At 52.8% G+C, this 25,524-nt stretch overlaps 1 pseudogene; it reads right to left on the bottom strand.

Annotated features, from left to right (window-relative positions):
• Positions 1–1,080: 1,080 nt before the first annotated feature.
• Positions 1,081–24,380, bottom strand: LOC131398541 (catechol O-methyltransferase-like; annotated as a pseudogene).
• Between the last annotated feature and the right edge of the window lie 1,144 nt (positions 24,381–25,524).

The raw sequence follows: 25,524 nt of genomic DNA, 5'->3' as shown, positions 1-25,524 counted from the left end.
CCGGTGCAGGGCAGGCCCTCCCCAGCGCCCCTGTCGGCAGGAGCCCTGAGTGGGCCTCCAGGACTGACCTTCCGCAGCAGTGGGGGACTGCTGTTCAGTGCCTGCTGTTTGTGACTTAAGATCAGAAGAACGCTGAAAAGGCATTGAAAACAAACCCAAAATAAGATCGTATTGGTAAACACCTAAATTTTTGTAAGAAAATTCAAAAATTAAAAAAAACCACCAAGGAAGTTCTGTCTTTGTGCCTCAGATCTCTCACCACACGCTGCTCGCTCCTCCGTTTGCCTGGTGGGAGTGGGCGGAGGTGGCCCCTGGGTGTCCCTCTGCTGTGTCAGCGGGGCTTCAGCACCTAGGCCCCATGGGTGTTTCCCCACGTGCAGCCCCCAGACTCGCAGCGATCCCTTTTCGACACGCGAGGAGGAGCGGGCCTGCTCTTGGTGGTTACTGGGCTGGAGCCCTGGGGTGGCGTCCTGGCCAGAGGCTGGTCTGGGCACGGGTGGGCTCAGACAGGACGCGAGTGATCCCTGGGGAGCCTCAGAGGTCTAACGACTGGGGGCCTTGGGGCTGGAGGGCCAGGGTCCAGGCTGGGGGCAGCTGTGGACTGAGGGGGACGCAAACCAGCTCCACCTGGTCACTTGCCGGCCGGGCAGCTGCAGAAGTGCCAGGGCTGGTCTGAGCCTACTCGCTCTCCCATAAACAAGGCCGAGCAGGGCTGGGGAAGATGCTTCCACTCAGTGTCCCACAGGGGCCCCGAGGGCCGGGCGCTGCTGCAGGGCCGGGTCCACCTTCCCCCAGTACCTGCCAGGTCAGAGCTGGCGGTGAGGGCTGCCAACTGCCCTGTTCCAGGGTCCTGGTGGGACAGCCCCCAGTGGGAGCTCAGCCCAGCCCAGGCGCCCCAGGGGATGTGACAGGCGCCCTGGGCCAGCCCGGCTGCAGGAGCAGTGCTGGGGCCGGGAGCCCCCGGGACCGCCCGCAGCATTCACATCCAGTCCCGGGGGCACCGTGTGTTTGGTGCCAAGCTGAGGACACCAGAGGAAGGAGGGAGCAGCGCAGCGGTGGAAAAGCAGCACCGAGTTGATCTCTTCTAGCGAAATATTTAGTCTTTAATTTCTATTTTAGTACCGTTTAACCCTGATACTGGAATGTAAGATGATTAACAGCTGATTTTAGGAAAGAAGTTGCATTTCATTCTTAAGCAGGTGAAAGAACTCAGGAGTCGGAAGTGTGGTGGGAGCTGTGGGTCACAGTGCCATCACTGAGGCATTGCTGCCACCTGGTGACGGCAAGCCTTGAGGACGGACTGTGTGAGTTTCCAGATGTTCCCGACTTGCCCCGACTTCCTGTGTCTACTGGATATATCGCTGCCCGAGGACGCGCCCCTGTAAGAAAGGGACGCTGGTGGGGGTGAGAGACACTGTCATGGGCACCACTGGCCCTGATGTGGTCTTTAGAAGCAGATTTATTGCAGTGATTTTGTGCGGCGAGCGCTACACTGGGGCGAGCCAGTGGGAGAGCTCAGCGCGGCTGTGTGGAAGGGTCAGTGTCGGCAGGCCTTGGCCTCGCAGGCCTCAAGTGCTGCGTTGAGGACAGACTCCAGAACTGCAGAAGCAGGTTGGCAGCAGGGCAGCCATCGTGCCCTTCAGAAGCAGGCTTGGCAAAGGAGCCCAGCACAGGGTGGGAGGTCAAGGCTGCCTGGGCGCGCGTAGACGGACTTCTCCATGCCCTCCACCAGGTGGACATGCTCCAGGTATGCGCAGAAGTGTGTGCACTCGAAGCGGCCGCTCCCACGCACGTGTGCCAGGAAATTCAGTGCTCCTTGGATGACATCGTTGGCTAGCAACACTGTCCCTTTCCGTAACAGGCCACACTTCTGCAGGGGACAGGTGGTTAAAGGGGGTGAGGATCAGGAGTGACCAGTGAGCCCGCCCCTAACCAGGAGGGCAGGTGGGGGCTCCACACTGGCCTGTGCCTGGCCCCAGGGTCAGCCCCACCCCGGCTCCTGGGGTCACCAGGGTCTCCCGCGGCCTTCCATCTCCTCCCTTGCAGTGACCACTGCAGGACAGGGCTGTGCTGAGCACTTGTTCCCTCTCCAGACCGTCAGCTCTGTGAGGAGGGATCTTTTCCTCCTCTGTTCCCTCTGGCCTCCCCAGCCCCTAGAACAGCATGTGGCAGGCACACAGTAGGTGCTCACGACACGCTAGCTGGACAATGAGCGGAGGAGACGATGGGGGCAGGGTCCGGCACACAATGGCACCCCAAGGCCAGTGGGTCCCTCGGTCACCAGTGCTGGGAACACGTGGCTGCTCCAGGTGAGAGAGATGCCTGGAGCCCGTGTCTGGGCTGCTGGCGGCGTCCCTGGAGTTTTAGTGCCATCTGACCAGGGCGACCCTGCAGGGCCAGGGGACAGCAGAGGAGCAGACCTCCTGACCCACAAGCCTGCCCCTCGGGGGTCGGCTCTGGACATCCCCACGCTCTAGTATTTGAGATGCCCCATCTCCACCGAGGCCTGGGCCTGGGCAGCTAGTTGGCGTTGGCAGGGCCTGAGCTCTGCAGAAGGAAGGAGTGGCCGGACACAGCCAGGGGCAGCGACCTCCTGGGTGGGCAGTCTCTCGGAATGGGGGAAGGGCTGCGTAGATCACAGGAAGCCATGGAAAGAGAAACCGTGAGGGGACACGTTTGCCTGTGGGGGCGTGGCAGACCAGGCAAGGGACCCCCCAGTTGTTTCATCCCCTAGATTTGAGTTTAAACAACGGAGCTTTTTTTACATAATCATAGAATGAAAGTTAAACAAACAAACAATCCCAAACATTGAAAGCAAAATCCAACACGTGACCCCAGGTGTGACTCAGGCTGCAGGCAGGCCCACGTGGGGCATGTCCCAGTGTCTTAACCCGTGGGGTCCTAACTCTGCCCCCTCCAGGAGGTGCCCGAGGATAGTCTCTGGGGGGGGGGTCTGGGCTCTCGCGGGGGAAGCCGAGGGCCCTCTGGCCGGTGTCCTGGCAAACACACAGCTGTGAGGGTAGCGTGTGGTCATGGGACAGCCATGAGCCAGAGTTGGAACAGAAAGGACCACTGTGAATCACGGAGCGGTTGCTCTCCCGAAGAGAAAAGAAAGGAACTTCCCAGCATCTTTGCCAACGGACGGAGAAGAGAGAGCAGCCCCAGCCCCGGCCCCAGAGGGCAGCTAGGTCTGGCGCAGGAAATGCCCAAGGTGAGTCGGGAGCGGGCTCCAGCCTCCTAGGGCCATGCTGAAGGACTCAGGAGGCACCGCTGGCCCCAGATGCGACAGTCGGTGGAGTGAGAGACCTCAGACACGAAACCCCACGGGTTACCACGAACAAAGGGACGAAGGGACGAAAGGAAGAAAGAAGCTGTGGTGGCCTTTGGAGGGTGCTGGGGCCCACCCATCCTCGAGGAAGCTAGACTTAAGGGGGAAGAAGGCAGCACCGATCCCACCTCTCCCCAGACACCACAGAGAGGCTGAGACCCACCGACGGGGCGGCCCCTACCCCTGCAGCCAGCACCGAGGCACAACCCAGCCAGGGTGGGCAGCTCACCTCCAGGAGGCGCGTGTCCGGCAGGTACCGGTCCTTCCAGTGGTCGAGGAAGACCATGTCCAGCGTGTCCACGTTATATTTCTTCTTCAGCTGGGGGATGATGTCCTGGGAGGCCCCGAGGACAACGGTCACCTGGAACGGAGCTCCGTGAGGGCCCACACCCACAGGGAAAAACAGACCACCCCCCCAGCACCCCTGCGAGGGTCCACCAACAGCTCTCTTTGGGGTTCTGGGCAGACAAGCGCCTTCTGCCCCCGTTCCTCCGAGGCCAGCCTCGGGAGTTGCCTGCTTTGTGGGTCAGGGCGGCGAGACCGCCCTCACGGAGCTGCTGCGGGTCCGGGAAAGCCCCCGAGATCCTGCAGCAGGATCCTTGTGGCCTTGAACTGTGCAGGGGCGTGCCCAGGCCCCTCCCTCCCGCCTGTGCCCAGCCCCTGGAGCCTCAGTGTCGCTATCTGTCTAGGGGCAGGTGCCACACCCTGTCCTGCAGGCCCGAGAAGTCCAGAATCTGCTGGGCGATGGCGGCGTAGTCAGGGTTGATCTCCACGGTGAGCAGGCGGGCGCCAGGCGGCAGCAGGCGGGCCATGCGCATGGCCGAGTAGCCAAAATAGGTCCCCAGCTCCAGCAGCACGGAGGGGCGCTGCTCCTGCACCACTGCGTCCAGGATCTGATCTGTGGGGCACAGGAGGGGTGAGTGCAGGCAAGCGAGGAGATCCACTCCGGAGCTTGGCCCTGCGCCTCCCAAGTGAGCAACAGCCCCTCCCGATGCCTGGCCCCCAGCCCTACCTGAGGCCCCCAACACTGCCCCGAGGTCCCCAGGCCTCGCCCAAGGCCCCCAGCTCTTCCCAAATGGACCCCAGGGCTCCCCTGATGGCCCCCAGCCCTCCTCTGAGGCCCAGCCCTTCCCTGAGGCTCCCGGCAACCCCTAAGGCCCCCAGCCCTCCCCAGATGACCTGCAGGCGTCCCAGAGGCCCCCAGACCTCCCCAGATGGCCCGTAGCTCTCCCCACAGGCCCCTTGCCCTCCCCCAAGGCCCTGGTCCCATGCATGCACCATCCAAGCTCCCCAAGTCCCTCGGCCTTTGCGCCTTTGCACTCTGGTCCCTTTCTCTTTTCGACCATTCCTGCCTGACCCCAACAGATTCTAACCCAGAGCTGCCCCCATGGGCTACACTCAGGGCCTCCCTGGCTCCCTTGAGCCGAACACTGTCAGAGGTTCTGAGAGGGCTGGACAGTGGCTGTCACGTCTCTCCCCAGGGCCTGACTGCAGAGAGAGCAGCACAGCGCATGCTCACATCCCAGGCTGGAGTCCAGAGGTCAGGAGGCAGCCCTGGGGGAGGGCCAGTGCCTGGGCCAGGCAGAGTCCCAGTAGCTGTGCAGACCCTCATGGCCGACAGGGACACCCGGGCACCCAGGGCCCGCCCTGCATCAGCACCCAGGGCTGCCAAACGGAGTACAAGTGCGGGGCATACTTGGAGCCTCTGCTGTCACCTCCCACTGGTGTTGGCTGAGTTGGTCTGTGGCAAAGAGGGGACTCTGAACAGTGGCCTCCTGGACAGTTTATCAAAGTCCCTCCCTCCAAAGGGGACAATGATGTGGGTGTCGCGGCCTCAGCCCAAGCTTTACTCCTGGCAGGGGAGAGGGAGGCTGGACCAGTGACTTGGGGCTCCAGGCCTCCAGAGGAGCCCCCACCCCAACACCCAGAAAAGGGGCGATAAGAGGCCTCTCCTCTCTGGGCTGTGCTGCCCGGCCTGAGGCCTGTTCCCGTGTGTATCGCCTGCTGGCTGGGCACCCACCTTTGTTGTTGCCCACGATCATGGCCCGTTCCTTCTGCGAACAGTAGGCGTCAATGGTGTCGAGCACACTCTGCGGGTCCCCGGCCACCGCGTGCTGCAGCACATGGCGCAGGATGCGCTGTTCCTTGCTGTAGCCCATGAGCCAATTGTGGAGGGACTGCAGGACCAACTCGTTCCAGAAGAGGAGGAATGGAACCAACCCCAGCGTCGCAGGAAGAGCAGTAGAGCCAGCAGCGCCAGGCCCAATGAGGAGGCTGCCAACAGCATGGGTGTGGCCTCTGGCATCTGAGATAGGGGTGGGTGGGGCGGGGAGGAGGGGATGGAGGGGGAGGAAGGGAACCCAGGGCAGGGTGCCAGGCTTCAGTGCTTGGTGGCTGGCCAGGCAGCCCCACAGCCAGTGCAGGGGCTCAAAGCCCCTGGTGTTAGTGCAGACCTGCCCCTCCTGGCTCACCCACCCTCTCCTCAGTGTGGGGGTGCTACCACTGCCTCCCTTGTGCTGATGTGGCCCCAAGGTTCAAGAAGCCAGCCACATGCCCCAGTTACCTAGCTCATGTGAGCCCCGGGAGAGTGCAGCCCCACACACAAACAGCTTCCCGCCCCTGCGGCCGCGCCCTGGTGCACGGAGCAGGTGTGCCTGGGGGAGTGCAGATCACAGCACCCCTCACTGGGCGCTTTCCCCCACAGCCGGGGGTCAGCCGCTGCCTGAGCGAGGGGCACAGCTGGCCTGGGCAAGGATGCACCGCACGGGGGAGGCCCAGCCCATGTGCAGCTCCCTCGGGCGCTCACACAGAACAGTCCGGGAGACTCCTGAGGTCCTTTAAGTGAGCTTCCAGGTAAGGACACAGGTGGCCCGCAGGCCAGGCGCATGGGTCACAGACGAAGTCGCCCCTCCCTTCAGGGACAGCCCCACGTGGAGCATCTGTCCCTTGATAACAAAGGGAAGCCCTGCCGCCTGCACCACAGTGAGCGAGACACACCAGTTGGCGTCAGCCGGCTACTGCTGCAGCACGACCTCCCCGGCAAGCAACACCCAAGGCAGGTAGCTAGGGTGCAGCCAGAGAGGGCTGGACTCGGGGCCCCTGAGACACGGGCAAGGCTGAGCCGCACAGACCTGGGACGCCGGCTAGCACAGCAGAGTTCACCAAGTGCAGGGCAGATGCCACGTCGCCTGTTTACACAAGGCAGAGTGGACACGTGTCAGCAGGTCAAAGTCTGCACGGGCTATGGGCCCGAATCCTCGGCCCACAGCCCTCCCTGCTCCCAGGGCCACCCTACCTTCAGAGCGACTTTCCCAGCCCGCTCCTGCCCTCTGAGCTGCAGGTGGGGTCTGCACGCTCCTTCTCTGAGCTCAGCAGCAAAGCTGATAGAATTTGTGCGGAGTTCTCTTGCCTCTAGTTAACCATGAACAGAAACCATAACCTGAAAATGACCAGGGTCCAGATATCCGGGCTCCCTCCCTGGAGGCCAGCCTCGTCCTCCACCTTTCCCTCCCGGGAGGAGAGCTCGGAAGGCCCCGAAAAGCCGGTGACACATCACCTCGAGTGTCCCCCAGCCCGGGACACCGGGAACGGTCTCTCTGCTCATCGTCTGTGCTGCCCTCCTGACACACGTGCACCCGTGCCTTAGGAGAAGCAGGAGAGATGAATGAACCACTCTGCTCAAGCCATATTTCCCAGGAGAGCAATTATAAATTTGGAAGTGACACGTAAGACCAATGGCGAGTTACAAAGAGCACATGGAAGTCAACGAGACAAAGGGGATCCAAGAGAAAAACGGGCCACGGCGGCAACTACGCAGCTCACAGAAGAAGGCCAGAGGCCCCGCCAGGCACGGGAAACCGGATGCAGGCCTTGGCCGCCCGCATGGGGCGCCCTGCCTGGGTGGGCCCCGGGCCCCACCACCGTGAGGGAGCGTGAGCCTACGGCCTTTCTGGAGGGCCGGCATGCAGCAGTCCTGCTGCCCGAGCGAGCGCCAGGTCCTTGCTGGGAAAGGGCCGCCACGGGGCAGGACGCACCACGACCCAGGAGGTGGGGAGGGGAAACACGAGGAGGGGGCCCTTTCGGTGGCTAAGGACAGAGCGTCTCTCTTCTAGGGACACAAGACGGGGCAAGTGACCGGAAACTTCCACCGTGCTCCCGTCTGCGTGTTACACGTCCTGAGGACACACCTGTGTTGCTTTACTTCCTTACTATTATCACTAGTAGTGGCGTTTGGGAGGTGGGGTGGTGGTCCCCTTTGTTCATTCTCGGTATTTTTAAAAAACCTAGTAAATGTTGGAAATGAATCTCAAAAACAACATGGAATATTCCGCTTACAGGGCACATTACTAGGTGGGCCCTGGAGTCGTGAACTATCAGTTCCCATCCCCATATGGTGAGCTCCGTAAGAACTGGGCTTTCAAATCGCTCTTCTCTAGGTCTGCCTGTCCTTCACTAGGTCTGCCTGTCCTTCACTTTGCCCGGCACCGTGTCCCTCCGGAATGACGCAGGGCGCAGTCAGCAGGGCCACGGCACGGCGGGAGGGCCAGCGCTGCGCGCGACGAAGCCCCTCGAAGCCCCTCTCCTTGTCCCGTCAGGAGGTGGCACGCTTGGAGGAGCAGGGCGGCTCCAGCCAGGGCGGCCGGGGGCCCCGCTGCACACGGTGAGTGCGATGCTCCTGGCTCGCCCACCAAGCTCTCCTCCCTGGCCCCCTCCAGGGTCATCCTGGGACAGGGCACGCGGCTCAGGGAGACACTCTTAGCCCCCAACGCACTACCTGGGGGATGGGGCTTCACTGCCACCTCCCCTGGTCCTCCAGGGACTCAGGGGAGAGTCCTGAGATTCTCATGTAAGCGTGAGGGACTGTGTGCTCCTGGCCCCCAGCCGAGCGCTGGCCACTGCCCACACTGGCTGCTGACTGCCCCCTCCCACCCCGGGGGTGAAGGCGGGCCTCCCAGACTGCAGGCCCCGCTGCCCCAAACTGCTTTGCTCTGCATTGCCCAGCTGTGCTGAGGCCACAGCCACGTGACGTGGGACGGGGCTCTATGCTTACCTGGCCATCGTGGGAGGGCCGGACCACACCCACCGGGCCCTCAGGGGACGAGGGGCCATGCCAGCCTGACTGCGGGGGAGGTGGGACCCTGCCCAGCTGACCATGGTGGGTAAGGAGGGACCACACCCACCTGACGCAGGGAGGTGGGAGCACACACACCTGTCCAGGGGAGGACAGGTCCAGGTCGGCCCAGAGTTGTGTAGAACAAAAGAATGAGCAAGTTAGTGATTGGAGGGTGGCAGTCCTGAGAAACGGAAAATCATGCTGCTGAAGACAACCACACTGATCCCCGCAGAGGAAACATTCAGAGCTGTGTAGGCGTTCTGACCTGGATTTTGCCCTAGGAGCTGGCTCCTTTGTGGGGAAACAAAACACGGGGTGCCCCTCTTGTTTTGGGCCTCGGACCCAAACACCTGATGCTGTGCCCTTGGAAAGAGACACCAGCTCGGTCACTCAATGTCCCCCAGTGGCAGCCTCGAGATCCCTAAGATCCCGCAGCCCTGCTTTGGCTCCGAGCCCTGGGTGGGGTAAAGAGTCTTGGTTACCTTACAGAGCTGCAAAGCGAAAGGGCTACGCTGGGACTTGGCTTCAGACCATCCTGGGGGGCGGGGTGACAGGAGGACAAAGGAACAAAGGCAATGTCCGCTGGCCAGGAGATGACAGCGTGGAAGCCCAGGGCCATGTCGGGTCCTCTCTGCTTTTGTATATGTTCCACATCCTGTAACAGCAAGGCTTTAAATGGCCCACAAGCACACTTTTCACATGTGGTTTCTGGACCACAGTGAGCGGAGGAGGCAACGCTTTGGTGCAGCGTCCTTTGTTCTGTCTGTCCCTCAGGGCTCTCGGCCTCAGGGCAGGGGCAGTACGTAGGGGAGAAGCTGTTTACAGAGTTCTGGGTTTGGCTGAGGAGGCTGGGCTTTATGAGGCCTCCACAGATGACACATTGAGTATCATGACAGCATGAAGGAAGTGAGGAAGACACAAATAAATGGAAAGACATCCCATGCTCATGGACTGCAAGACTGGATGTTGTTAAGATGTCCATGGTAGCAGAGCAATCTACAGATACAATGCAATCCCTATCAAAATTCCAGCAGCATTTTTTTGCAGAAATAGAAAAATCCATCCTAAAAGTCAGACGTTATCTCAAGGGACCTACAACAGCCAAACAATCTTGAAAAAGAACAAAGTTGGAGGACTCATATTTCTTGACTTCCAATCTTACTATGAAGGTACGCTTATTAAAACAGTGTCGTACTAGCACAAGACACACATAGAGGCCAATGGAATAGAATCGAGAGGCCAGAAATAAACCCTTGTGTCTATGATCAAAAGATTTTCTTACAAGGGTGCCAGGGCCACTCAATGGGAAGGAACAGTCTTTAACAAATGCTTCTGGGACAAGTACATTTCCACCTACAAAGGAATGAAGCTGGACTCTTATCTCACACTATATACAAAAATTAACTCAAAATCGATCAAAGACTTGACTTTGAGAGCTAACACCATAAAACTCTTAGAGGAAAACATAGGAGTGTCTTAAGGATCATGAAAATATAATCTTCATGACCTTGAATTTGGCAATGGACTCTTAGATATGACACCAAAAGCACAGGCAATGAAAGAAAAATAGATAAGTTGAATTTCATTAAAATTAAAAACTTTTCTGCATTAAACGACACCATCAAGAGAGCCAAAGGACAACCCACAGGATGGGAGAAAATATTTGCAAATCATATATCTGATAAGGGACTGGTATCCAGAGTATACAAAGAACTCCTACAACTCAACAATAGCAACAACAAAACCTAATTCAAAAATGGGCAAAGACAGGGGCTGGCCCAGTGGCGCAAGTGGTTAAGTGTGTGCGCTCTGCCGCGGCGGCCTGGGGTTCGCAGGTTCGGATCCCGGGCGCGCACCGACACACCACTTGTAAAGCCATGCTGTGGCGGCGTCCCATATAAAGTGGAGGAAGATTGGCATGGATGTTAGCCCAGGGCCAGTCTTCCTCAGCAAAAAAAAAAAAAAAAAGGGCAAAGACATTTCTCCAAAGAAGCTATACAGATGGCCAAGAAGTACATGAAAAGATGCTCAACATCACTAGCCATCAGGGAAATGCAAATCAAAACCATAAGATACCACTTCACACCCACTAGGATGGTTATGTAAAAAAAAAAAAGGAAAACAACAAGTGTCAGTGAGGATGCGGAGAATCTGGAACCTTGTGCATTGCTGACAGCAATGTAAAATGGCGCAACTGCTATGGAAAACAGTCTGATGGTTCCTCAAAAAGTTAAATATAGAATCACCGTATGATCCACCGGTTCCACTCCTAGGTGTCTACTCAAAAGAATTGAAAGCAGGGACTTGAACACCAATGTTTATGGCAGCACCATTCACCATAGCCAAAATGGGGAAACAACCCAAGTGTCTATCAACAGGAACAGGTAAACAAAATATGGTACATCCACACAAGGGACTACATTTAGTTACTAAAATGAATGAAGCACTGACACATGCTACCACATGGATGAACCTTGAAGACGTTATGCTAAGTGAAATAAGCCAGACACAAAAGGATAAATATCATATGATTCCACTTATATGACGTGTCTAGAATAGGCAAATGTACAGAGACAGAAAGTAGAACAGAGGTTGCCAGGGGCTGGGAGAGGGGAGGGGGCATACCTGCTGAATGGGTACAGAGTTTCTGTTTGGGATGATGAAAAAGTTCTGGAAATAGTGGCAAAGGTTATGTAAGTGAACATAAGTGAGGCCATGTTGTACACTAAATGGCCCCAGCCCCTCCTCTGTGTGACTACTCACTGCTTGCACGTACTCTAAAATAATTCACATGCTCTCCTGATTTATGGCCTCTGCTTACGTATGTACTCCCTGATAGCTTGATAAATTAAAACTTTGTTCTATGAGTTTCTCTCCAGGAACAGGCTGACCACAGGCGGGGAACACACCTATAAGGTATTCATCATCATTGACAGCAGAAAAGAACAGTCATGTCTGAAGGCCAGCATTTCTAAACTCCCTCCTTACTGCCCATTTTCCCTATATAACTACCTCAAGATTCTGTAATTCTTGAAGATGGTTTTTTTGAGACATTAGTCACCCATCTTCCAATTACGCCAGCTAATCTAATCTAATTAAAACTTCCTTTCTCGAGCCCTAACTCATTGATTAATTGGCTCAGATCACAGCAAGCAGAGCGAGTCCATTGCTCAGTATCAGTCACACAAATACATGAACTTACTTAATGCCACTGAATTGTACATTTACAAATGGTTAAAATGGTAAATTTAAAGTTATGTATATTTTACTACAGTAAAAAGAAAACATTATAGTAGAACCAAACAACACCAGCAACACTGCTTCTGGCTCTCTCTGTCCCCAAAACGAAAAGGGACATGCCACTCCCCATAAGGAAGCAGGATCCAGAAAAACTTGTGGCTCCCATCTCCCTGGGGGACCCAGGGACTCAGAGAGGCTTTCTGCGGGCCTGCTGCCTGCCCACTGAGGCTGACTGTGGGCCTGCACAGGCCCCTTGGAGGGATGCTGGCCTCCTGCGGTGCACGCTCATCTCCCTTCCTGGAGGTGGGGGAGGGGCCTTACTGTCACAGCAGAATCTGCCCCCACGAGCTTCCTTCCAAAGGGCCCACGCTGTGTGCACCCAGCATCCATCTCCTCGCTGACGGCACAGATCTGGGTGGAGGGCAAGCCCCCTTTCTCAAAACCACGATAATAACACCCCATCCCCCCAAATCCTTCCTTACTATAAGCCCGCTCTTAAATATTCTCCCTGCAACCCCAAAACCACGATCTCCATCAACGTGGATCACCATTTTTCCCTTTCGAGACCCAAAGAGGGCAATCAAGATGCCTGGCAGCTGGGCCAGACCCCTGGCCACCCTCAGGCCCAAGTGGGAGAGGGGCAGATAGGACACTGACACCCAGAGCCCTAGCCCCGGATCTTTAGTTCCGGGGTCCTTTGTGACAAAAGTGCTTCACCGCATCCAACCCACACAATTAAACTTCACCAGACCCAGCCCCCAACATCTGCATGTGGGGGGTCCGCTTCCCCTGCAAGCCTGTGCCTTCCTCATCCACCTGGCTCCTGAAGCCCCAGCCTGGCAAGGTGGCCAGCTCGGCCTTGCTTCCATCCCTCCCTGTGCTTCGTAGCCCGAAACTGACTTTTGTCAGCTGGTCAGTATTCCCTTTCACATTTCACACATCCTACATGACACTAACCTTTCATAAAGGAAATGGAAACGTTTTTCATTAATATACTGCAAGCAAGCATCAATGGATGACTTATGGAGACACTTAAAACTTCTTTAAAAAGATGAACCGAGAAGGAGTGAGGCAGAGCATCATGGCGGAGTGAGCTTCCCCACTGAACTCTCCCCCCTCCAAAAAGGACATTCATATTCCAACAGAAGCTATTCACACAACACAGGGGACGTCTGAGGCAACCAGGCAGCTGTGAGGCACCCAGGCAGCCGTACACCTGAGGACGGAGGTGCTGGAATCCCCAGAGGAAATGGAAGGAGGTAAGAGGAGCTGCTTTCCTTCCCCAAGGACTGGGACCCAGAGACTGAGACCATGCGGCTCTCAGAGGAGGGGGAGGGGCAGCTTGCCACGTGAAAAACCGGCGCTCTCCAAGACCCCTCACAGCCCCCTTCACAGCGCAAGGGGCTCCCCCTACGGAGAGAGCAGAACTGGTGCCAGGGTAGTTTCAATGGGCTGGCCCCTCAGGAGAGCAGAGAGCGACAGCCAGCGAGGCGAGAAACCTCTGAGATCGGGGAGCCGAAAGTAAGCGGCCCACCCGACTGGCGCTTCAGCGCAGTGGCACTTCAGCTCAGCCCCGTCCCCAGAGGCAGCAGCCCCCAGGCGCCCGGGCCCCACCCCCACAGGCAGCAGCCCCCAGCTGCCCTGGCCCCACCAGCAGGGGCAGCGTGACCACACCCCGCCCCCACAGGCAGCGGCCCCCAGCTCCCTGGGCCCACCAACACCAAGGCGAGCTTGTGCCCCCACACCAGAGGCAGCGGCAGCTCAGGCCCCACCACACCACAGCCCCAGCTGCTCTGGCTGGACCAAGCCATGGCCCCGGCTTCCCTGTGCCACGGCCCGGCTCCTTCGGCTGGACTGTACCCCACCTCCAGCTCCTTCGGCTTGACCGCCCCCACCACCCCTGGCTCCAGCGGCTTTGGCTTGGCCTGTACTCAGGCTCCAGCTGACTTGGCGCCAGCAGCTTCTGCCCATGACACTCCAGTTCCAGCTTCTTCAGCCTAGCGGCACTTCAGCTACAGCTGCTTCAACCTACCTGCACCCGAGCCCCAGCTGCTTCAGCCTAGCTGTGCTCCAGTCTCAGCTGTTGCCACGCTCCAGCTCCAGCTGTTTCCACACTTCCCCCTCAGCAGCCACCACTCAGCCATGCCTCAGATCAGCCAGGGGCTGACGAGAACACCCGCGGATTGAGGCGGGCCAGAATACACAGCACTTGACACCCAACCAGCAGCAGCAGCAAGAGGAAACTGCAACCATATATTTTCACTATGAGGAAAAGTAAGCCAACACCAACAGGCACCATGCAAAAATATATTAAATCTCCAGACCAAAAGGAAAATGACAAGCACCCAGAAGTCAACACAGAAAGCAAGGAAATGTATAACCTTAATGACAGAGAATTCAAAATAGCCGTCATAAAAAAGCTTAATGAAATACAAAACACAGACACACAATTCAATGAAATCAGGAGTTTCTTCACAAAAGAGATTGAAACTGTGAAAAAAAAACCAATCAGAAATCTTAGAGATGACAAACACAATAGAGGAGATAAAGACAAAGCTGGAAGCCTTAAGCATCAGAGCTGACAATATGGAGGAAAGAATTAGCAATATTGAGGACAGCAATGCAGAAATACTCCAGATGGAGGAGGAAAGAGAACTAAGACTAAAAAGAAATGAAGAAACTCTCCGAGAAATATCGGACTCAATTAGGAAATCCAACATAAGGATTATAGTATTCCAGAGGGAGAAGAGAGGGAAAAAGGAGCAGAGAACTTGTTCAAAGAAATAATGTCTGAGAACTTCCCAAACCTGGGGAAGGAGCTGGAAATACCAGTGAATGAAATAAATAGATCTCCTAAATATATCAACATGAAAAGACCCTCTCCAAGGCATATAGTAGTAAAGCTGGAAAAGTCAACGATAAAGAAAAAGTATTAAGGGCAGCTAGAGAAAAAAAAAAAATAAGATACAAAAGATCGCCTATCAGGCTCTCAGCCGATTTCTCGACAGAAAGTTTACAGGCTAGGAGAGAGTGGAACGATATATTCAAAATTCTGAAGGACAAAAACTTTCAGCCAAGAATACTTTATCCAGCAAAAATATCCTTGAGAGATGATGGAGAAATAATAACCATCCCAGATAAACAAAAGCTAAGGGAGTTCATTGCCACAAGGCCCCCACTACAAGAAGTGATCAAGAAGGCCCTCATCCCTGAGCAAAATAAGAGGAAGGGGATTCAAGGTTTTGAACAAGGAGGAAAATAGGTTGACAAAACCAGAAAAATTGCAGTCCTCTATCAAAATAGATTAGCAAGCGCTTAAATATAAAACCAAAGATCAAGGGAAGGTAAGCACCAAGCATAAATATAACCTCATCATGTTAAACACAAACTCACAACACAAGAAGGAATGAGATGTGACAACAATAACATAGAAGGGGAAGAGGAAAGGGATCGAATCGACTTAGTCTAAGGGAATAAGAGGCCATCAAAAAATGGACTATCACATCCATGAGATTTTTTTATACAAACATCATGGTAACCACTAACCAAATAATCAGAACAGAATCACACATGATAAAGAAAGAGAAAACTAAGAGAACCCCCATACAGAACTACCAAACTAAATTGGTAGTCCAAAACACATGGGACGAGAAACAAAAGAAATGCCAAAGAACCGGAAAAAGAGTGATAAAATAACAACAACAAGCCCCCATGTATCAATAATTACCCTAAATGTAAATGGACTGAACTCTCCAATCAAAACACATAGAGTGGTGGGATGGATTAAAAAACAAGACCCAACAATATGCTGCCTCCAGGAAACACATCTCAGCTCTAAAGACAAACACAGGCTCAGAGTGAAAGGATGGAAGACAATACTCCAAGCTAATGGCAAACAAAAGAAAGCAGGTGTTGCCATACTTATATCAGACAAAGTTGATTTCAAGCTAAAACAGGTAATGAGAGACAACGAGGGGCAATATATAATGATAGAAGGGACACTCCACCAAGAAGACATATCACTTTTAAATATATATGCACCCAATACAGGAACACCAAGGTACATAAAGCAACCATTAACAAACCTAAAAGGAGATATTAACAACAACACAATACAACAACAAAAAAACTAACAACCCAATTAAAAAATGGGCAAAAGACCTGAACAGACATTTCTCCAAAGAAGATATACAGATGGCCAACAGACACATGAAAAGATGTTCAAAATCATTAACTATCGGGGAAATGCAAATCAAAACTACAATGAGATATCACCTCACACCCGTCAGAATGGCTATAATTAACAAGACAGGAAACAACATATGTTGGAGAGGATGTGGAGAGAAGGAAACTCTCATACACTGCTGGTGGGAGTGCAAACTGGTGCAGCCACTATGGAAAACAGTATGGAGATTCCTCAAAAAATCAAGGATAGAAATACCATATGATCCAGCTATTCCACTGCTGGGTATTTATCCAAAGAACTTGAAAACACCAATGTGTAAAGATACATGCACCCCTGTGTTCACTGCAGCGTTATTCACAATAGCCAAGACTTGGAAGCAACCTAAGTGCCCATCAAGGGATGAATGGATAAAGAAGATGTGGTATATATACACAATGGAATACTACTCAGCCATAAGAAACGATGAAATCCAGCCATTTGTGACAACATGGATGGACATTGAGGGTATTATGCAAAGTGAAATAAGTCAGAGGGAGAAGGTCAAATACCGTATGATTTCCTTTATTAAGTAGTAGATAATAACAACAATAAACAAACACACAGAGACAGAGATTGGATTGGTGGTTACCAGAGGGGAAGGGGGGAGGGAGGAGGGCAAAAGGGATAATTCGGCACATGTGTGTGGTGATGGGTTGTAATTAGTATTTGGGGGGTGAACATGATATAATCTATGCAGAAATAGAAGTATAATGATGTACACCTGAAATTTATACAATGTTATAAACCAATGTTACTGCAATAAACAAAAAATTAAAAAACAAACAAACAACAACACAATAGTAGTAGGGGATCTTAACACCCTACTCTCATCAATCCAGATAGAAAATAAATAAGGAAATAATGGACCTAAACGAAAAACTAGATGAGGTGGACTTAATAGACATATACAGAGCACTCCATCCAAACACAGCAGATTACACATTCTTCTCAAGCACACATGGAACATTCTCAAGAATAGACCATATGTTGGGAAACAAGGCATGCTTATATAAATTTAAGAAGATTGAAATCATAACAAGCATCTTTTCAGACCATAATGCCATGAAGTTAGAAATCAACTACAAGGAAAAAACCAGGAAAGTGACAAAGCTGCAGAGACTCAACAACATGCTACTAAACAACCAATGGATCATTGGTTGTTTTTCCTTTAATGACATTAAAGGAGAAATCAAAGCATATCTGGAGATACATGGAAATGAAAATACACAATACCAACTCATATGGGATGCAGCCAAAGGGGTCCTGAGAGGGAAACTCATAGCAATACACGCCCACTTTAACAAACAAGAAAAAGCCCAAATAAGCAACCTCAAACTATGCCTAACAGAATTAGGAAGAGAACAAACAAAGCCTAAAGTGAGCAGAAGGAGGGAAATAATAAAAATCAGAGCAGAAATAAATGAAATTGAAATTAAAAAAAAAAAAAAAAGCAGTAGAAAGGATCAACGAAACAAAGAGCTGGTTCTTTGAGAAGATAAACAAAATTGACAAACCCTTAGCCAGACTCACCAAGACAAAAAGAGAGAAGGCTCAAATAAATAAAATTAGAAATGAAAAAGGAGAAATTACAACAGATACCACAGAAATAGAAAAGATTATAAGAGAATACTATGAAAAACTATATGCCAAAAAATTGGACAATCTAGAAGAAATGGATAAATTCTTAAACTCATACAACCTCCCAAAACTGAATCAAGAAGAAATAGAGACCCTGAATAGACCAATCACAAGTAAAGAGATTGAAACAGTAATCAAAAACCTCCCCCAAAATAAAAGTCCAGGACCAAATGGCTTCTCTGGAGAATTTTACCAAACATTCAAAAAAGACTTAATACCTATCCTTCTCAAACTATTCCAAAAAATAGAGGAGGATGGAACACTTCCCAACACATTCTACAAGGCCAACATCACCCTGATACCAAAGCCAAGCAAAGACAATACTAAGAAAGAAAACTACAGACCAATATCCCTGATGAACATAGATGCAAAAATCCTCAACAAAATATTGGCAAACTGAATACAGCAATACATTAGAAAGATCATACCCCATGATAAAGTGAGATTTATACCAGGGACACAGGGATGGTTCAACATCTGCAAATCAATCAATGTGATACACCACATTAACAAAACGAGGAATAAAAACCATATTATCATCTCAATAGATGCAGAGAAGGCTTTTGACAAGATCCAACATCCATTTATATAAAAACACTCAATAAAATGGGTATAGAAGGAAAGTACCTTAACATAATAAAGGCCATAGATGACAAACCCACAGCCAACATATTGTGGGGAAAAACTGAAAGCCATCCCTCCGAAAACAGGGACAAGACAAGGGTGTCCACTCCCGCCACTCTTATTCAACACAGTACTGGAGGTTCTGGACAGAGCAATTAGGCAAGGAAAAGGAATAAAAGGAATCCAAATAGGCAACGAAGAAGTGAAACTCTTGTTGTTTGCAGATGACATGATCTTATATATAGAAAACCCTAAAGAATCCATCGGAAAACTATTAGAAATCATCAACAACTACAGCCAAGTGGCAGGGTACAAAATCAACTTACAGAAATCAGTTGCATTTCTACATACCAACAACAAACTAACAGAAAGAGAACTCAAGAAGACAATCCCATTTACAATTGCAACAAAAAGAATAAAATATCTAGGAGTAAATTTAACCAAGGAAGTGAAAGACCTATACGATGAAAACTATAAGACATTACTGAGTGAAATCAATGATGACATAAAGAAATCGCAAAAGATTCCATGCACTTGGATTGGAAGAATAAACATTGTTAAAATGTCCATACTACCTAAAGCAATCTACAGATTCAATGCAATCCCAATCAGAATCCCAAGGACATTCTTCACAGAAATAGAACAAAGAATACTAGCATTCATATGGGGCAACAAAAGACCCCGTATAGCTAAAGCAATCCTGTAAAAGAAGAACAAGGCTGGAGGCATCACAATCCCTGACTTCAAAACATACTACAAAGCGATAGTAATTTATTTATTTATTTTTCCCCAAAGCCCCAATAGATAGTGGTATGTCATAGTTTCACATCCTTGTAGTTGCTGTATGTGGGACGCGGCCTCAGCATGGCCGGAGAAGCGGTGCATCAGTGCGCGCCCGGGATCCGAACCCGAGCCGCCAGCAGTGGAGCGCAGGCACTTAACCGCTAAGCCACGGGGGCAGCCCGAAAGCGATAGTAATTAAAACAGCATGGTACTGGTACAAAAAAAGACACACAGATCAATGGCACAGAATTGAAAGTCCAAAAATAAAACCTCATATCCATGGGCAGCTAATCTTTGACAAAGGAGCTAAGGACATCCAGTGGAGAAAGGAAAGTCTCTTCAATAAACGGTGCTGGGAAAACTGGACAGCCTCTTGCAAAAGAATGAAAGTAGACCATCTTCTTTCATCATACACAAAAATTAACTCAAAATGAATCAAAGACCTGAAGGTGAGACCTGAAACTATAAAACTCCTGGAGGAAAATGTAGGTAGTACACTACTCACCATCAGCCATAAAGGGATCTTCTTGAATTCCATGTCTACTTAGACAAAGGAAACAAAAGAAAAAATAAACAAGTGGGACTTCATCAGATTAAAGAGCTTCTACAAGGCAAATGAAACCAGAATCAAAATGAATAGGGAACCCACCAGCTGGGAAAAAATATTTGTAAACCATATATCTGAAAAGGGATTAATCTCCATAATATATAAAGAACTCACACAACTGAATAACAAAAAAACAAACAACCCAATCAAAGAATGGGCAGAGGAAATGAATAGACACTTCTCCAAAGAAGATATACAGATGGTCAATAGGCACATGAAAAGATGCTCAACATCGCTAATCATCAGGGAAGTGCAAATCAAAACCACATTAAGATATCATCTTACACCCGTTAGAATGGCTATAATCACCAAGACAAAAAGCAACAAATGCTGGAGAGGCTGTGGAGAAATGGGAACCCCAATCCACTGCTGGTGGGAATGCAAATTGGTGCAACTTCTATGGAAAACAGTATGGAGACTCCTCAAAAAATTAAAAATAGAAATACCTCATGATCCAGCTACCCCACTACTGGATATCTACCCAACGAACCTGAAATGAACAATCCAAAGAGGCTTATGCACCCTTATGTTCATCGCAGCATTATTCACTATAGCCAAGACATGGAAGCAACCCAAGTGTCCCTTGACTGACGAATGGATAAAGAAGATGTGGTATATATACCATGGAATAGTACTCAGCCATAAAGAAAGACAAAATCATCCCATTTGCAACAACATGGATGGACCTGGAGGGTATTATGTTAAGTGAAATAAGCCAGAAAGAGAAAGACAAACAGTGCATGATTTCACTCATATGTGGAAGATGAACCAACACACGGACAGATAGAACTGTTTGGTGGTTACCAAGGGCTAGGGGGGTGAGGAGTGGGCACAAGGGGTGGAGGGATGCACTTATATGGTGACTGATAAACAGTAATGTACAACAAAAATTTCACAATTAAAAAAAAAAAAAGATGAACCAGGGCTGGCCCGGTGGCGTAGTGGTTAAGTTCCAGTGCTCCGCTTCAGCGGCCCGGGGTTCGCAGGTTCAGATCCCGGGCGTGGACCTACGCACCGCTTGTCAGGCCATGCTGTGGCAGGTGCTCCACATATAAAGGAGAGGAAGATGGGCGTGGATGTTAGCCCAGGGCCAATCTTCCTCAGCAAAAAGAGGAGGACTGGCAACAGATATTACCTCAGGGCTAATCTTACTCACAAAAAAAAAAACATAAAAATAATACTAATAAAAAAAATAAAAAGATTAACCAACAGTATGACCTGGTTCTAGGCTCATTTTAAAAAATCCGTACAAGATGACTAGAAATGCCTCCGTGCCCTTTGCAAAGCCCTAGGTCTGCTCCTGTGCACACATGGCCATCGCCTCCATGTGAGGAGCAGCAGACATCTCTGTCTCTGCTCACACTCACTGCAGCAGCCCAGAGGAGGGCTGGATGGTGCTTGTGCCTGAGGTTGCAGGAGCCACAGAGGAAAGTCTTGGCCAGAACCAGCTGGGGCCACCTGCCAGAGAGAGAGCTGGGGGTACTGAGCATCCCCACTGCCCCAATCACAGCTGACCCTGTCTAGGCACCTGCTCCTTGGGGGAACAAAACCGGAGGGCCAGCCACCTTCAGGTCGACGGGCTAGTGAGCTAGGAGTAGGGCTGGCTGTCTCGACTCCGGGCGGAAGGCAAGCCTCAGAGCGCCGGGAACATTCTGGGGCAATAGCGGCAGGCTGGCCAGGACCCCTGTGGGGAGGACAGAAAGGATGGGGGCAGAACAGTGAGCGTCCAGGGAGGGACGGTCGGCCATCTGCCCTGCAGGACAGCCGTGCACGACAGAGCCCAAGGGCTTGGCAACTGGGAAGGTCCTGGCAGCTCATGGGCACCGGGAGCAAAGCCCCAGCAGCTCCTGGTTCCAGCCCTGCCCTGCAGGTGAGCTGGACGTGACCACCTCGTGTCACCCTCCCAGGCTGGATGGCGGCGCCCGCAGAGACCTTTGTCTCGCCTCTGGTCTCTGCTCGTCTGCGCGTCTGGTGGTGATTCTGACCCCCGATCCGGTGCTGAACAAATGCCTGCTGAGGCGCAGTGAGGGCAGACGCTGAGTCTCCCAGCGGAGTGTGCTCTTGGAAGCTGGGCGAGGGCCAGGCTGCTTCTGGAAGGAGCCTCCTGGGCTGGGAGTCCATCTTGGCTCCTGGGGAGGCTCTTTGTCTCTCTAGTGGATCCTGTGCCTCCCACAGGAGCTTCTCAGTCGGCCAAAATCCCCTTCTTGCACCCCTGCTGAGTATGTGCCACCAGGGTGCAACTCTGTCCCCCTCTTTCCGGTTGGCATGACTTTACTAAAGATAATTGGGAACTGCAGTGGTTCTTTGGGAAACTGAAGCTCTCCCCGAAGTGGCTCCTGAGACCTCTCCTTTCATCACCTCTGCTCCTCACCTCCTCCTCCTCTACCACCTCCCATCCTCCCTCCAGCCCCAGCGCAGCCTCTGATGTGTCCCCCTCAAGCTCCCTGCTCCCCACCCCTCTGGCCACCCTGCCACACCTTCCCTTCCCGCCAGCCCCTCAGCTCCCAAAGTCACTGGAGCTTTGGGCCCCCTGCCCCATCGGGCGCTCGCAAAGGTTACAGGGACCCCCCCAAAAGCAACCACCTGAGGCTGAGAAAGAAAACAAAAGTGAATCGGAAACAGACATTTCTTCAGTCCACCGCCTCCATAAGATTATATATCAGGGCACAAAAATCTTAAAGTTCTCCTCCACAATTACAGGTGGAAAGCTGTAAGCCCTCATGTTGAGCTAACCTGCTCCATCCGTCAGAAACACAATTCAAATAAAAATATAAAATGGAGCAAAGACAAGGTCCACATCTCATACAAACTAGCGAGTTTTCTATAATTGTATTTATGTGTGACGCATGGCTAAATTTTTAAGTGAAAAGCATCAGACCTCTACTTGCATGTGTCTGTATGTTTACGTAAGCATATATGTTATATACATGATATTTCCCTACCTCCAGATTGTATTACCAAATTAATTTATAAAATCCCTTAAAGGAGTTTTATCCTAACTGGCTTAGAGAGAAATAAGCGCTTATATAAATCCCTAAAACTCCCAGAAATATAAGAACCAACTCAACTGTTTTCAAGTTCACGTAATTTGGGCCAATCTGTAGTAAATAAGACTAGCATAATATTGTTGTTTTAATAAAACAGGTATATCTTCAGAGCTGTCGACATTAACTAGTATAATGCAAACATACATTTCTATTCTACTTGGTTCACTAGTCAAATAAGCTAACACATCTATTAGATGTTTATGACTGTACCAATGATAACTTTGATTTTAATCAAGCAAGAGGGGGACCTGACCAAGATCGCTCCCTGACCAGACCCCAACCAGGCTCCTCAGAGCCTTCTTCTCAACTAGGCCTCAACCCTGTCTTATAAGGACTCGAACAAACACTCACATGGTGTCCAACAGCTGAAGGCCACATCCCTAGGATGACCCCTGGCCCCTTAAGGCGCCCATCTGAGAAAACTCTAGACTGACAGAAGTGACTGCTCCAGCTAACACCTGAGGACAGGACCCCGTCTCCCAGCCTCTGTGGGAAGGGAGGAGCCTAACTTCCAGAAGCGCCAGTCAGCAAACCCAGATGGGTGTCACATGAACCAACACCCTGCTTCTGCTTTTTGCAATTTTCCTTTCCAGACCTTCTCAAGCCCCCTGTTCCCCCTGCCTACTCCCCAGTCCTCCCTTTAAAACGCCCGGTGCCTCTGAGCTGACAGGAATGGAGCTCAGCTCTTTCCCCTGCTGCCAGCAGTTACTGAATCAAATCTGTCCTTACCACCCTAGCTAGTGTCCCGCCGTGTTTGCCTGCGACCCTGCTCTCCTCACCGGCCCTGCAGTGGCCCTCAGAGCCCCTCTAGGAGTTGGGAGGCAGCAGCCACTCAGGGAAGCTCAGTCTCAGGCAAAGGACTCAAAAGTCCCTGGTGGGAAAAACCTGAAAGACTGATCTGTCAGCAGGGCAGGCCTGGGGTGACTTCCTCTTTGCCTACATTCTCACTGGGCATGAGGCCACACCACCCAGACCCAGTCCTGTGGGGTCTTGGGCTCCGGTCATCCCCTTCCTGATGGGGCCGCTGTTCCCCCGAGAGGAAAGGCCTGGGGGTACCCCAAGGACTCCAAGAGGGAACCAGTTGGGGAGATCACTGCGCCCCTCCCCCAGGCCCCACAATTCTGCCACTCCCAGGAGCTGATCCTAGCAAAAGACCAATGTGACCCTCCCAAGGGACAGACCCCCAACGTCGGGGTCTGGATCCCCACGGGATGCCGGCTCCCCCATCCGGTGTTGACCCCTACCCCCAAGTCGGATCTTCCCACTCCAGCACAGACCTCCCACTCCCTCGACCCAGTCTAGTGCCCCCCCCCAGGCCCTGTCCGGAGACCCCCGCCCCAGGTCGGAACCTCCCCCCACGCCAATTTCCCACCCTATCGGAGCTCCTTACCCCAGGGCAGATCCCCAGATCCCCCGCCCTAGATCAGATCCCCCACCCCGGGTCCGCAGATCCCCGCCCCAGGTGGGGTCCCCTCACCTCCGTCCAAACTCCTCACTCCCCAGCCGAGGTCGGAGCCCCCGCTCCAGGTCGGATCCCCTCATCCCGGTCCGAATCCCCACCCCCTTCCGAATTCTTCACTCCAGGTCGGATCCCCCGCCCCAAGTGCCACCCTCCCCGGTCCAGCCCCGCCCGCCCGGCGCACTCACCTCGCTCCGGGCCGCCGTCCCGACTGCGGCCGGAGCAGGCAGCGCGGCGGGCAGCCCCGGACGCCGGGAGGCCCCGCGGGACGGCAGCGATGGCGGCGATGGCGGCGGCGCTGCGGGGACCCGGCGCGCGCTTCCGGTGGCCGACGCGGGCCGTGGCGGGCGGGGTGCGGGGCGCGGCAGGTAGGGCGGGGCCCGGGGCGGGGGTGTCCCCTGGGGGTGTCCTGCTGGGTAGAGTGTCCTGTGCTCGGCCCCTCCAGCCCAGTATTAACTATATTCTGACGGCGATGGTGGTGGCTCCGCTCCTGAGGCTACCAGGCACCATCTCTTGCACAGCCCGCTGGCCAGACCTGACCACCTCCTGCCCAAGACCCTAGTGGCCACACAGCAGGTGCTCAGTACATGCACACGCAGAGAATCAGTGAGGGGACGCTAGGGCACCAGAGTCTCTGAACACCACTCTGCGGGTGCCCTGGGGGAGGGGAGGATCTGCGGCTCATCCTCCTGGAGCCTCCAAGGGACACTGACCAAACCAGGACAATAATCACGTAACCATAGCACCAGGTGCCACCAGGGGTCCGGAGCAAGGGCTGGGCGCCGGGACACACAGGATGGCTGGCGCCCAACCCAGCAGGACAGGCTCCCCAGGAGCTGGCCACGATTCAGCCAGTTGACTCCTGGGTCTAGTTTGCATGCCTGGTATGTTCTCTCCTCTGGTTGTTCGTCCCATCCATTCCCCTCCTTAGGGCAGGGGCTTCTCGTTAATCTCTGCTGGCTGCATGCTCTGCTCGCCCTGTGCGCTCCCTTTGGGACCCCGGCTGCGGCAGCCCAAGGCCCATCTGAGGGAAGGGCAGGCTGAGGTCTGAGAGGGGGAGGCCTCCCTGGGCCTGCAGCCCAGCTCAGGCACTGTGCCATCAGGGTCCAGAGAACGTGAAGCCAGAGCGGCGATGGTGCCCCCACACCTTCAAATGCCCCAGGCACAGGGCCCTGTAGGACCAGGAAGTCGGGATTGTCCCAAGCCACCCACAGCAGCTGTCTTGTCCATGCCTCTGTTCACCTAGTGTGTGGAGGCGACCGCCTAGCCCCCCGGCCGTCCTGCTCAGCCTTCTCCATCCCGTCTCCCTCCTCAGGGCCCGAGCCCAGTCTTCTGTTCTTAGGGACCGGATCACGAAAAGAAGGGAGCTCCATGGGCCGGCCCTGTGGCTTAGCGGTTAAGTGGGTGCGCTCCGCTGCTGGCCGCCCGGGTTCGGATCCCAGGCGAGCACCACTTCTCCG

This window comes from Diceros bicornis, chromosome 35, assembly GCF_020826845.1.
Source record: "Diceros bicornis minor isolate mBicDic1 chromosome 35, mDicBic1.mat.cur, whole genome shotgun sequence".
In the NCBI taxonomy this organism is placed as follows: Eukaryota; Metazoa; Chordata; class Mammalia; order Perissodactyla; family Rhinocerotidae; genus Diceros; species Diceros bicornis.
The sequence above is the reverse complement of the archived record's forward strand: the minus strand, read 5'-3'. Positions and strand labels throughout refer to the sequence as shown.